This window comes from Procambarus clarkii, chromosome 75 (genome assembly GCF_040958095.1).
Source record: "Procambarus clarkii isolate CNS0578487 chromosome 75, FALCON_Pclarkii_2.0, whole genome shotgun sequence".
In the NCBI taxonomy this organism is placed as follows: Eukaryota; Metazoa; Arthropoda; class Malacostraca; order Decapoda; family Cambaridae; genus Procambarus; species Procambarus clarkii.
The window spans coordinates 29,105,995-29,119,927 of NC_091224.1; the positions used below are offsets into that span (position 1 = coordinate 29,105,995).

The 13,933-nt window shown below is 48.2% G+C and overlaps 1 long non-coding RNA gene across 1 annotated transcript; it reads right to left on the reverse strand.

Annotated features, from left to right (window-relative positions):
* Positions 1–4,188: 4,188 nt before the first annotated feature.
* Positions 4,189–6,234, reverse strand: LOC138356965 (uncharacterized). Its single transcript, XR_011224735.1, has 3 exons — positions 6,082–6,234; positions 5,797–5,978; positions 4,189–4,298 (listed from the first exon to the last, which is right to left on the reverse strand). It is a non-coding gene; the product is annotated as an uncharacterized lncRNA (long non-coding RNA).
* Between the last annotated feature and the right edge of the window lie 7,699 nt (positions 6,235–13,933).

Sequence of the window (13,933 nt, forward strand, 5' to 3'; positions counted from 1 at the left end):
TTTAGCAAACCGCCACCCTAGGGAAGAAGAGGGAAGGACGAAAAGAGAAAAAGGAAACAAGGATGGGGAAATGGTCACTGCCAAGGTCATCAAGAACCTGCCACGTGAAATCTAAGTAAAGAGAAGAGCAAAGAGAAAGATCAAGACTGGAAAGGGTGAGAGTCCGAGAGTCCAAATGAGTGGGCTCACCAGAATTCAGAAGAGACAGGGAAGAGAGGATAAACGGCTCAAGAAGGCGACCTCGGGTATTCGTCAGAATATCACCCCAAAGAGAATGACGACAATTGAAATCACCCAGCAGGAGCACAGGCTCCGGCAAGGAGTCCAGGTGGTGTTTCAGATCAGGAAGAGAAAGCGGGACACTCGGGGGAAGAGTGTCCCGCAAAAGGGGCGAAAACCGCGAAATCAGAAGTTGGAGTTAGAGGAAATTGGCGTAATAACCTCGAACGTTCCATTGAAGAATAGACATCGACGAGAAGAGAAAGGACAACAGAGAACAAGGAAGAAACAAAGGCGAAAGAGCAACAGCACGTTAAAGATGATCAGGGTCAGCAAAGTCAGGGTTAGGGGGCATAGGTAAACTGAGCAAAGACAGAGGGAAGGAAGCGGGAGAACAGGCCAGAGGTGGGTGGGCAGGGTCCGGAGGAGGAGGAGGAGGAGGAGGAGGGAGGAGGAAGAGGAGACAACTGAGAGGAGCAGACAAGGACAGCAGCAGGAAGAGGGAGTAAAAAAGAGGAGCGCACCTCAGCAAGGGCAGCAACCGAGGGAAGCGGGGGCCAAAGAAACCTCCATAGCAGGAACAGGGGGCGCAACCACCGAAATGGGAGGGGAAGGAGCGATAGAGGCAGAAGTAGGGGCCGAGTAAGAATGCGAAACCTCCTTACCCGCCGGGGAGGAGGAAGGAGAGGAGCCAGGCTTACGCTTCTGACGTAAAGAGACAGGTGTCCCAGCAACTACGTACTGGGCAACGGATTCTAGCGTCTCAGAAGCTGAACGAGAGCGCACGACGGCCGTTTGGAGAGCCATGGACATCAGCCCGCACCAACAGGCTGTGAGGAGTCAAGAGACGGAGGCAAAGGATGGGAAAGGATGGGAAGGAGGAACGGAGGGAGACGAAAAAGACACAGGAGACATGACAGACCGGGTAGAAAGGAGGGGAACCCCAGACAGAGGACCAGGAGGTGGATCCTTCGGGACAGAACTCAAAGGAACAGAGGGGGCAGTGGGCGTATCAGGGGTCCTAGGCCCGGAAATGGTCGAGAGAGTGAGGAAGGTGGGAAGGATGAGGAGAGGAAGAGCCCAACACGCGAGCATAAGAGATATTAGCATAAGGCGGGAGGTGGCGAACCTGGCGCCTCGCCTCAGGAAAAGATAAACGCTCCCGGTACTTCAAGGTGAGGACGGCTGCCTCAAGCTTGTAATGGACACATACACGGGAGAAGGTAGGATGGGCCTCACTGCAGTTGAGGCAACGAGCCCGGGGAGAAGTGCACTCCGACTGAGAGTGACCTTCATTCCCAAACAAAGGACACACAGTCGCACAGCAACGGAGGGCACCATGCCCAAACCTCCAGCACTTCTTACAGAGCTTAGGAGAAGGAATGTACTCCTGGACAGAGCACCTGGCACCAGCAAGAATGACAGGGTGGAAGGGTCCTACCATCAAAGGTAATCTTCACAACCCGAAGGGGTTGACGGCGACTACCACGAGGGGGACGAGTATACGTGTCCACCTGGAGAATAGAATGGCCCTGGGCATCAAGGATATGCCTAATATCGTCGTGGCAGTCTCGCCGATCCCGAACACCGGTCGCAACATGGGGCGGTTGGAGAATAGTGCCAACACTGGCGTTCACTGAACGTTCTTCGAGACCCGAACAGGGGTCTCGCCAAGGCAGGATAAGGCAGCCAAGCGGGAAGCTGCATCCTGAGAAGGAGCAGCAACGACACGTGTACCGAGACGAGTGGGGTTGAAGGTAACAGGCATCCACGGAATCAACGAGATGTCGATGGAGGGAGAAATCGTCAGGCGCAGAATCAAGAGGGAGGAGATCAAAATATTTGGCCCACGAAGCGGGACCAAACAAAGCTTGATAGCCATCAGAACAGGAAGGAATCGAGCGAGTGCGGCCGTGACGAGGACGGCGTTGAGAACCCCCTCAGAGAGGGGTTAAAAAGGCGCAGTAGTTACAACTTGAGATGGAGCCGCGTCAGGGGAAGAGGTAGTCACCACTGGGGGCTTGGGGATCGACCCAACCACAGAGGAGGGAGGGGGGCCGAGGGGAGGAGTCAGAGGGGCCAAAGGAGAAGCAAGGTCGGGGCCCAATGCAGCTGAGGCTACAGAGCCTGAGAGGGTACAACAAACGTTCAACGACATATATACGAAGAGAAAAATTCATCTACGAATGTGCCCCCCATATCCACCATGGAGCCATAATTAGAGGCAGGACACCCAACAGGAAGCCATTGCCGATCATGCCGGGCCCCCCCCCTAGGGGTGCGTCGTGAGTATACGCCCCACAAACGCCACCTTACGAACCATCAGTCCGTCGAGATCGGGTTCAGCGACGAAAGGGGGATTGACAAAAGGTTCCCCTCCCTCAAGACGTCTGGTACTACAGTTCTACGGGTGCAAGAGTATGCCTCCTCAAGCACCCGGGCATCAAAATAGAAGTCCAGACGAATAACCAAAACAAGCAAAAGGTCGGCAGGAAACGGCAAGCAGATAGGAGTAGAGGGAGAAAAAAAGGAAACAAGGAAAAGCGATCCGGCACAATTAGAGAAGACAGCAGCAGGAGTGCAAGGCCACAAAAGGACAGGACTGTCCCACGGAACACCACACTCCAGCAGCCGTCCACTAAGCCCCCTCACGGCACCAATGGGCTGGATGGGGAGGGGGTCAAGATGTAAAGAATCCAGAGGATCAAACTATTTGGCCCACGAAGCAGAACCAAACAAGGCATGGTACGGACCAGTACGGGAAGGTATTGTGCGAATGCGGCCGTGGCGTGCGTCGAGAACCCCCAGAGGGGTTAAAAGGCACAATGAGAGACTAAGCCGCACCAGGGGACAAGGCGAGTACTACCGGGGAACTTGTGGCTCGACCCAACCAGAGAGGGTAGGGGGGGGAGCCAAGGGGAGTAGTCAGAAGGGTCGAAAGAGGAGCAAGGTCAAACCCAATGCAGTTGGGGTCTAGAGCCTGGTCTTTCAACACAATCCGACTCGTGGGTTGGGCCACCAAGCGCCCGAGCATGGGAAGGAATGAGAGGAACAGATTTCAGAGACAAGAGGAAAGAAGTTCTTTTCACGAATGTGCCCTCATCCACCATTAGAGGCAGGACACCCAACAAGAGACATGTTGCCGATCTTGCTGGGGGCCCTCCCTAGGGGCCCTCCCTAGGGGTGCGTCGGGATTATACACCCCACAAACACCACCTTAAGAACAGTCAGTCGAGATCTGGTTCAATGTCGAAAGGAGGATTGACAATAAAAGGTTCCGTGCGCTCGCACCTGTAGTACTCTACGTCGCAAGAGTATGCCTCCTCAAACACCCAGACGTCAAAACAAGAGAAGGCCAAAAGAATGATCAAAACAGGCACAAGGTCAGCGGGAAATGATAAAGGAGGAGAGGGGAGAACAAACGGGGGGGGGGGGGGGGAAAGGAAGGAGGAGGAGGGAGGAAGAAAGTCCAGCAAAGTTGGCGAGGACATCAGGAGGAGTACAAGGCCACAAAAAGACAGGACTGTCCCATGGAGCATCACCCCACTGGTAGCCGCCCACCAAGCCTCCTCACCGCAACAACGAGCCGGACAGGGAAGGGGGGGGGGGGGGGTGCAAGATTTGGAAAATTATACTTTCTCTCAGGGCCACCTATGTCAATTAGAAGATTTCCGATTTGACTAAATAGGGTCAGACGTCAGATTTGCTAGTTAGTTTTGATGCAGATTGTATAAACGCTTAATGAGAATTACAACTAGTTTGTGACAAGCGAGTCACTGCTACTGAAGTTTAATTGTCAAGTATTATCAAAAAATCTCACTAACAAACTAATAAAACTAAATTTTTTATAGCTTTAAAATCCAAGTTTTAACGACAAGTACTAGAATCTTTATTCTATCTGTAACCAATTACCTGACAGCTTGAAGCTATTTCACCCCCCCCCCACCTATTGGAAAATTACAAGTACAATTGGTTTAAATACATTTATTCAAATTACAGAATGTGTTCCATCACTGGAAGATTCTACAGAATTTAGAGCAGCCACCAGAGTTCTTGCTACAAGTCTTCAGTACCTAAACCTGAAAAAAAATTAGGCGATCATAAAATGATAGTAACAGGTACAATGTGGTACATCGCTATGTTGGAACTTAGCCAGTGCCACAGGAACATTGGGAAAAGTTGCTTCACACTTTCCTGCGAAGGAGTCTTATAAACTACATACCATTCTGATTAACGATTTAGTGTCCTCAATCACCAGATACTGCCCTATACACTCAAGTTATGCGACTAGTTTTTAGCTGAAACTAAACTTTACACAACTTATTTCAGCCATAACGAACTAACACCAAGTCAAACTCATAAAGGTAACAGTTTGTTGCAAAGCTTAAGGACGGTCTACAAACTCAGACTTTTTAATTTCTGTTTTGTTCTCTATCAAACTGATCTATGACATCTAGTCATGTCTTCAAAATGTTTAAGAAAGTGTTTAAACTTATATTGTTTCAGTAATTATCCTTGTGCATTTAAAAGAAATGCAGTAGCTGTCACTAATTGCTTTTATCCTGGTCAATATTAACAGTTACCTTGGTAATGCCCGACAAGATTTGGCTTATTTACAGTACCAACCGTTTCGAATATTCGAGTATGTAGAAAACAACCTGAAGTTAACACAACTACCCAAGTTCTAAACTACTTAACCAAATTCGTACTAGACTTTAGCTTAAAAAGACCGCTTTTAAGGCACAGTCAAATGCAAGACAAAGGGGGAGGGGGGGAGTTTAAAAAAAAAAAAAAATTGCCATTCCAATGATACTGAAAATATCAGTGCATATTAAGACTAATGCAAATGTGAAATTGACCGATAGAGCATGCAAAATTTAGTTGTAGAATAATCTATTACCAAGCATTTGTGACTACAATAGGTTTTTCTATAGACTAGAAGAGATTTCTTTAAGATCAGAACGGACTAGAGATTTTCCCCAGGACAAACCAAGTCAAACTTTGCTAGATAACCATTGAAAGGCTGTGCACAAAGCAAAAAAAGAACCATTAAAGAAGTCAAATCTAACCCTTCTACAGAGGGTAACCAACCGATCTTTTAGGACAAATTCTCAAGTTCTTAATCATTTCCGAAAACAGATTGTCATTTCAGTCAGGCTGTAAAGAGCTGCCTGCAATTCTTTGTTTAGGTCCATAACCAGAAGGCCTAGTTAGTTATCCAAGACAGTTGTGATGGGTGCATCAATTTTATTAGGTGTAGGAGATATCTTAATTTTATTCAGGTCAGAATTGTATATGTAAAATCCTAACATTTACGGCCTTCAATTTACAAATTTTTGCAAGTCACTCGCTTAAATTATAAACTTAGTTTAAGCTATTCGTTGATAACTAAGAATTAAGGATTTTAAAGTTTACTTGGGTAATAACTTGTCAATTTTGCGTGTTAAGCCTAGTGCTCAAGGCTAGTGCTTAAGCCTAGCGTAGTCAATGTTCATACACAATATTGTAAATTTATACTAGTATTTTTTGAAGACTAATTCATAAGTGTTAATATTTACGCGTTACTCTTGAACGCACCTGTGTCTACCATAGAACCCGTCGTCGTAGTACTGCTGATAACCGTGGCCGTACGTGGGACGATACCCGTAGTTGTCCTGGTAGTAACCTTGGCCATACACTGGCTGGTACCGACGATCATGCCAATATTGGGCCGTCGAGAAGTGTAGTAGAGCCATGAGCACCAGCAGGAGGACCAGGCTCTAAAAACAGCCATTTAGTCAAACTTCAAATTAAATACATTTTAAAACACACTATTAATAATCATCGAATACTACGAATAATTTAAAGACATAATATACTTACAACACAACGCATAATAGACATGATGGATACACAGACAACACTGAGAGTCTCCCAAGCTGTACTGACGCTCCACAGCCAAGTGACCCGGTTATATATGCTCCGTCAACACAAGCGGGACCCCGAACAAGCCAGGCTAATGTTGGCTCCAGCCGTCTCGTTTATGAGGGTCGAAACCTCGACCACACGTCTCCACAAACCAACCAATGGTATTCAGTCACAGGCAAACAAGGCAGTCAACACCTGTCGGTTCATTGTTGAGGTGTTGGACCCATTATCTGCCCACATGTTCCCATTCCCCATTGACTCTCCAAAATTATTAGTGACAAGAGCCATGATATGGTACATATCATGGAACCATGATACAGTAATATGGGAACTCTCTCACGTGGGTATAGTGAGATATTACCTTCGTTCCCCTACTTTTTCAGTCGCCCATTCAGTGTTCTGCGGCCCGTAACTTTTTGAGCAAATGGTATACAGTGTGTTCCATTTATCTCCTCCCGAATGTCCTACTTTGTCTTCCTGATCTTAAACACCTGTTGGACTCCTTGCCAGAGCCTGTACTCCTTTTGGGTGATTTTAACTGTCAGCATACCCTCTGGGGTGATGTTCTGACAATCACCCGAGGCCGTCTTCTTGAACCTTTTTGTCCTCTGTTCTTTTCTGTCTCTTCCGAATTCTGGTGAGCCAACTCATGTTGACTCCCGCACTCGTACCCTTTCCTGTCTTGATCTTTCTCTCTGCTCGTCTTCTCATTATTCGGACTTCACCTCGCGGTTTTTTGATGACAAACATAAGTGACTATTTCCCAGTCCTTGTCACCTTCTTCTCTTTTCGCCCTCCTTCCCTAGGTGGCAGTTTGCCAGGGCTGACTGGAACCTCTTTACTTTGCGTGCTACTCTTTCAGATCTCTGCTCTACCTGTCCCCCCGAGCTCTCCTCCTCTTTCATGACACTGTTTTTCATGCTGCCCTCTGCTCTGTTCCTCGCTCTACCTCCCGGGGCACGCGGAAGTGCGTTCCCTGGTGAAATGCAGACTGCTCGGGTTGTCCGCTGTAAGCGTGCAGCCTGGAAGAAACATCGTTGCCGTATGACGCTCGTTTCTTTTGTTTTGTTTTAGTTTCGGAGGGCAAGATGGCCATACTGGCCATCCGTATAGCTAAACGTGAGGGTTGGAGATCTTTCATATCCACTATTACGACTGACACTCCTCTGCCCCTGATCTGGAAGAAAATCCTCAAGATAGCGGGTAAGCTTGATAGAGATGTCTCACCAGTCCTTCACCTCCATGGTTCTATTGCGGAAGATCCGGTGACGGTCGCGACCGAACTGGGTTCTCACTTTTCGACTGTCAGCTCAGGCTCTCATTTTCCCCCCCTTCTTTCCTTACTCTTAAGCCCCTTTTTGAATCTTCTCCTTTATCCTTTTTGCACTTCTATTCAGCTTCCCTATAACGATCCTTTCTCTCTCTCAGAACTCCAGTCTGCCCAGGCCCTTTGCGGTTCAACGGCGGCGGGCTTGAATGATATTCATTATGAGATGCTTCGCCATCTCCCTCCGTGCACGTTTCAGTTTTTACTGAGTGTTTATAAACGTGTCTGGGAGTCGTCGTCAGCCCCTGAGAACTGGCTTGACTGGTTCTTCCTATTCGGAAACCTGGTTTTCTAGGATCATCCCCTAAAGACTTCTGCCCCATTGCTCTCACGGGTTGCATCTGCAAAGTCTTTGAGCGTATGCTCAATGTCTGTCTGATGTGGTTCTTGGAACACAATCACCACCTCTCCCCTTCTCAATTTGGCTTTTGCAAGTGTCGGAGCACGACTGATATCCTCGTCAACTTGGAGGTCTATATTCATATATATATTCAGCAGTCTCCGTGGTGTAGTGGTAAGACACTCGCCTGGCGTTCCGCGAGCGCTATGTCATGGGTTCGTATCCTGGCCGGGGAGGATTTACTGGGCGCAATTCCTTAACTGTAGCCTCTGTTTAACGCAACAGTAAAATGTGTACTTGGATGAAAAAACGATTCTTCGCGGCAGGGGATCGTATTCCAGGGACTTGCCCGAAACGCTACGCGTACTAGTGGCTGTACAAGAATGTAACAACTTTTGTATATATCTAAAAAAAAAAAAAAAAAAAAAAAAATTGCCTTTGTTGCGAAGACCTCCGTTGTTGTTTTTTTCTTTTTGATCTGAAAAAAGGCGTATGACACCACCTGGCGATACCATATTCTGTCCCAACTCCATTATTTTGGTCTTCGTGATAATCTCCCTCTCTTCCTCCAGAGCTTCCTCTCTCATCGGTCCTTTCGGGTGAGGCTTGGTACCACTCTCTCTGCCTCTTTTCGGCAATATGAAGGTGTGCCCCAATGTAGTGTTCTGAGCACTACTCTCTTTCTGGTTGCCCTCATTGGCCTTCTCTCCTCCCTTCTCTGACATTTTCTCCGCTCTTTATGTTGACGATCTTACCGTTTGCAGTCAAGGTGATGACTCGCCTTTCCTCCAACGGCGGCTTTAACTTGCGATTGATGCCGTGTCGTCCTGGGCCAATACTCATGTCTTCAAGTTCTCTCTGGCTAAGACTTGTGCTATGACTTTTACTCGGAAGCAGGTCGTCTTTCGACACCCTCTGTCGCTTTATGCTAATCCTCTTTCGTATAAGGATTCTGCTAAACTTCTGGGTTAATCTTTGACACTCGCTTGTCCTAGTCACCCGATATCTCCTATCTTCCGAGTTGAATGCTCTAAGGTCCTTAACTTACTTAAGGTCCTCTCCCATACATCCTAGGAAGCTGATAGGCGCACGCTAAACTCGTCTAAACGTCTAAACTCGATTATGGCCGTCCTGCTTACTCATCTGCCTCTCCCCTCTCCCATCGTCGTCTTGATGCACTTCATCATACTGGACTCCGTCTTAGCTCTGGTGCCTTTCGTTTGTCCCCTACCCAGAGCTTGTATGTTGAGACCGACGTCCTGTCTTCACAGGAACGAAATGATCGCTACTGTCTTCGCTACTTTGCGCGGTCCTTACAACACCCTCACTCTCGCTTATGTCGTCTATGGGCACTGTTCCCTTTCACCACCGTCCCCTTTCTGTACAGTTGTCTTGCTTCCTAGGTTCTTTCTCGGTCGCGTTGCCAATGTTTCTCCTCGTGTCATTCCGTCCTTGTCCCCATGGAGAGTCCCTCTTCCTAAGTTTTGTAGAAATTTGACCTGCATGACTAAGGCTTTTACCCCTTCTACAGTTCTGAAACGCCTTTTCCTTGCTTACTTTTCTTCACACGCCCGCACCATCTCCGTCTTTACAAATGGGTCCAAGTCGGTTGACGGTCTGTTTACCAGTCTCCGTGGTGTAGTGGTAAAACACTCGCCTGGCGTTCCGCGAGCGCTTTGTCATGGGTTCGTATTCTGGCTGCGGAGGATTTACTGGGCGCAAATCCTTAACTGTAGCCGCTGTTTAACTCAAGAGTAAAATGGGTACCTGGCTGTAAAAACGATTCTTCGCGGCATGGGTCGTATTCCAAGGACTTGTCCGAAACGCTACGTGTACTAGTGGCTGTACAAGAATGTAACAATTCTTGTATATATCTCAAAAAAGGTAAAGGCTACTCCGTTGTGCTTCCTGATCACACCTTTATGTGTCGCCTGCCTCCGGAGACTAGCATTTTCACGGCTGAGCTTAATGCAATTTTTTTGCTCTTCGTCAACTGGTTTCTCGCCGTTTTTCCTGCCTTTGTGGTTGTAGTTGACTTTCGCCGCGCCCTCATGGCTCTGGAGTCATTTAATCCTGTAAATCCTGTGGTCATCGAAATTCAATATTGGATGTTTCTTATCTCCAGCAGATTTAAGAGAGTCGAGTTTTGCTGGGTTCCCAGCCATATTGGGGTGTCCTTAAATGAGCGTGTGGACGTTGGCGCTAAGGAAGCTATCCGCACTTGTCCCATCTCCCGTGAAGGTATTCCATATTTCGACTTCTACCCAGTTATTCATTGATCCATCCTTGCCCGTTGACAGAGTCGTTGGTCTTCTGTTGCTGGTAACAACCTGTGTGATTTTAAGTGTAGTGTTCTCCCCATGGCCGTCCTCTTACCTCTGTAACCGGCGGTGGAAAACAGCTCTGGCGAGGTTACGTATTGGCCATACATGCTTAACTCACGGGGACTTATGACAATAAGGAGCGCCGCTTTATTCCTTATTGTCCCAATTACATTGTCCCTCTTACTGTCATGCATATCCTTGTTGAATGTCCTGACTTCTAGGATGTGCATGCGTCTTGCTTCCCGACTGTCCCTCACAGTCACCTGTCCCTCGATAGTATCCTTGGTGAATCAGATGCTATTGATGTTGTTTGTCTTATGCGCTTTTGTTCTCATATTGCTATTGTGACGGGTTGTGGTATCGCAGCTATACTGAACCAAGATGGTATGGCTCTCCCGCACACAATAAACAAAAATACTGCTATTGGCCCCCGCAGTGTGTAAGTCGCAGGTGGAAACAAATAAAAATCAAATAAATAATTAAACAATTTACTGAAATATTAATGAACATAAATGCCCCTGAAAATACTTGGCTCTCATGTAATGCAAAAGTGAACAAGTATGATCTTAAATGTAACAATATACTACAGTATAAGCAATGAAGAAAAGCATAAAGATATACTGGTGTACTGAAGACAGCTACCATACCATTAGAAACAGAGCAATGCAAAAGATGTACAGTGACCACAACACAGCAGTTGCAACATTAGGATCTGCGGTTTGGTACAAGAATTCAACTAACTACGAACCACTTAGTTTGATGAAAGGGAGCAGTAGAACAACAGAAGTGCACTTACATCGCATCAGGCTTGGATACCCATGTGCATGGGAAATAGGCTTACAGGTTCCGGAAGATGAGAGGAAATGTCAACACTGTGGAGAAATGCCCGACAGACCACTGGAACATTATCTAACACAGTGCACAGTTACAAACCCATTAAGATTTCAACTTAGATTCAACAGAGCAGAAGAAGTTGTTAAACACATATGGCAAAATCTTACTGAAGCGACCATACGAGTCATAAATACTCATACTCCTCCCATGTAAAACAGAAACAAGCAACACTTAGTGGGCCAGCCAGAGGCTTAGGGCCCGCGCAGAAATATCCCTGCAAAAAAAAAAAAAAAAAAAAAGCTACCATACCCTCATGGCATCAATCACACGACGTCATTATCATATATCACTTGGCGTTATCATATAGGATATGATAACGCCAAGTGGTGTCGTAAGCCTTTTCCAGGTCAAAAAGGACGGCAACAACGGAGGTCTTCGCAGCAAAAGCAGTACGAATATAGACCTCCAAGTTCACTAGGACATCTATCGTGCTGCGGCACTTGCGGAAACCAAATTGAGAAGGGGAGAGGAGGTGATGGTGTTCCAGGAACCACATCAGACGAACGTTAACCATACGTTCAAAGAGTTTGCAGACACAACTTGTGAGGGGAATAGGGCGAAAGTCCTTAGGGGAAGTACCCAGAGACCCCGGTTTGTGAACAGGGAGGACAACGGCATCGAGCCAGTCCTCAGGGACTGACGACGACTCCCAGATCCGATTATACAGACTCAGTAAATACCGAGACTTGCACGGGGGGAGATGGCGAAGCATCTCATAATGAATACCATCGGAGCCCGCCGCCGTAGAACCGCAGAGTGCCAGGGCAGAACGAAGTTCAGAGAGAGAGAAGGGATCATTATAGGGAAGCTAAAGACGAGTGCAGAAATCTAAAGGACGAGATTCAAGGACAGGTTTACGAAGAAGGAAAGATTGGGGAAGATGAAGACCAGAGCTAACAGAAGAAAAGTGGGAACCCAGTTCGGAAGCGACCTGCAACGGGTCCGCCACAAGAGTACCATGGAGGTGAAGGACCGGTGAAACATCGGGAACGAACTTACCCGCTATCTTGCGGATACACTTCCAGATCTGGGCCAGAGGAGTTTCGGACGTAATTGTTGAGACATATGATGCCCAACATTCACGTTTAGCCATACGGATGGCCCTACGGGCCACCGCACTCGCTTTCCGAAAGGAAAGAAAAGAATCGGCCGTCTGCCGACGGCGGTGCCTCTTCCAGGCTGCACGCTTACAGCGGACAGCCCGAGAACAATCCGCATTCCACTAGGGAACGCACTTCCGCGGATCCCGAGAGGAAGAGCGAGGAATAGAGCGAAGGGCCGCGTTGAATACAGTGTCATGAAAAAGGAGGAGGCATATGGGAGAGGTCAGAGAGAGCAGCACTGAGGGTAAAGAGGTTCCAGTCCGCTTTAGCAAACTGCCACCTAAGAAAAGAGAGGGAAGGGCGAAACGAGAAAACGGAAACAAGGATAGGGAAATAATCACTGCCATGGAGGTTATCAAGAACCTGCCACGTGAAATTAAGTAAAGAGAAGAAGAGCAGAGAGAAAGATCAAGACAGGAAAGGGTGCGAGTCCGAGAGTCCAAATGAGTGGGCTCACCAGAATTCAGAAGAGACAGGGAAGAAGAGGAGAAACGGCTTAAGAAGGCGACCCTGGGTATTCGTCAGAACGTCACCCCAAAGAGAATGACGACAATTGAAGTCCCCCAGCAGGAGCACAGGCTCCGGCAAGGAGTCTAGGAGGTGTTTCAAATCAGAAAGAGAAAGCGAGACACTCGGGGGGGGAGATAAATGGAACAAACTGTGTACCATTTCCCCACAAAGATACGAGAAGCAGAACAATGGAGAGGCAAAGGAAAAAGTAAAGGAACAAAGGGAACATCAGCGCGAATCAAGAGAGCAGAAGAATTAGGAGCCCAGCAACGGCGGGGTGGGGGGGAGAGAAAGGAATAGCCACGAAAACGACCAGGACGAGCACCAAGCATCGGCTCCTGGAGACAGACACAAAGGGGCGAAAACCGCGAAATCAGAAGTTGGAGTTTTAGGAAATTAGCGTAATAACCTCGAACGTTCCATTGAAGAATAGACATCGACGAGAAGGGAAAGGACAACAACAGAGAACAAGGAAGAAACAAAGGCGAAAGAGCAACAGAGCACGTTAAAGAATATCAGGGTCGGGATCAGGGTCAGCAAAGTCAGGGTTAGGGGGCATGGGTAAACTGAGCAAAGACGGAGGGAAGGAAGTGGAAGAACAGACCAGAGGTGGACGGGCGGGGACCGGAGGAGGAAGAGGAGGAGACAACGGAGAGGAGCAGTCAAGGACAGAAGCAGGAAGAGGGGAAGTAGAAAGAGGGGAGCGCACCTCAGCAAGAGCAGCAACCGAAAGGGCAGCAGTGGCCAAAGAAACCTCCATAGCAGGAACAGGGGGCGCAATCACTGAAATGGGAGGGAAAGGAGCAACAGAGCCAGAAGTAGGGGCTGAGGAAAAAAGCGAAGCCTTCTTACCCACCGGGGAGGAGGAAGGAGAGGAGCCAGGCTTACGCTTCCAACTTAAGAGAGACCGGTGTCCCAGCAACTACGTACCGGGCAACGGATTCCAGTGTCTCAACAGGTGAAGCGGAACGAGAGCGCGCACGACGGCCGTTAGGAGAGCGATGGACATCCGCCTGCACCGACAGGCGGCGGGGAGAGCCGATAAATGGAGGAAGAGGATGGGAAGGAGGATCGGAGGGAGACGAGGAAGAAGACACAGGAGACATGACAGACCGGGTAGAAAGAAGGGGAACCCCAGACAGAGGACCAGGAGGGGGGACCCCTCGGGACAGAACGCAAAGGAACAGAGGAGGGGGCAGTGGGCGTATCAGGGTCCAAGGCTCGGAAACGGTTGTGAGTGAGGAAGGAGGGAAGGACGAGGAGAGGAAGAGCGCACCACGCGAGCATACGAGACGTTAGCATAAGGCGG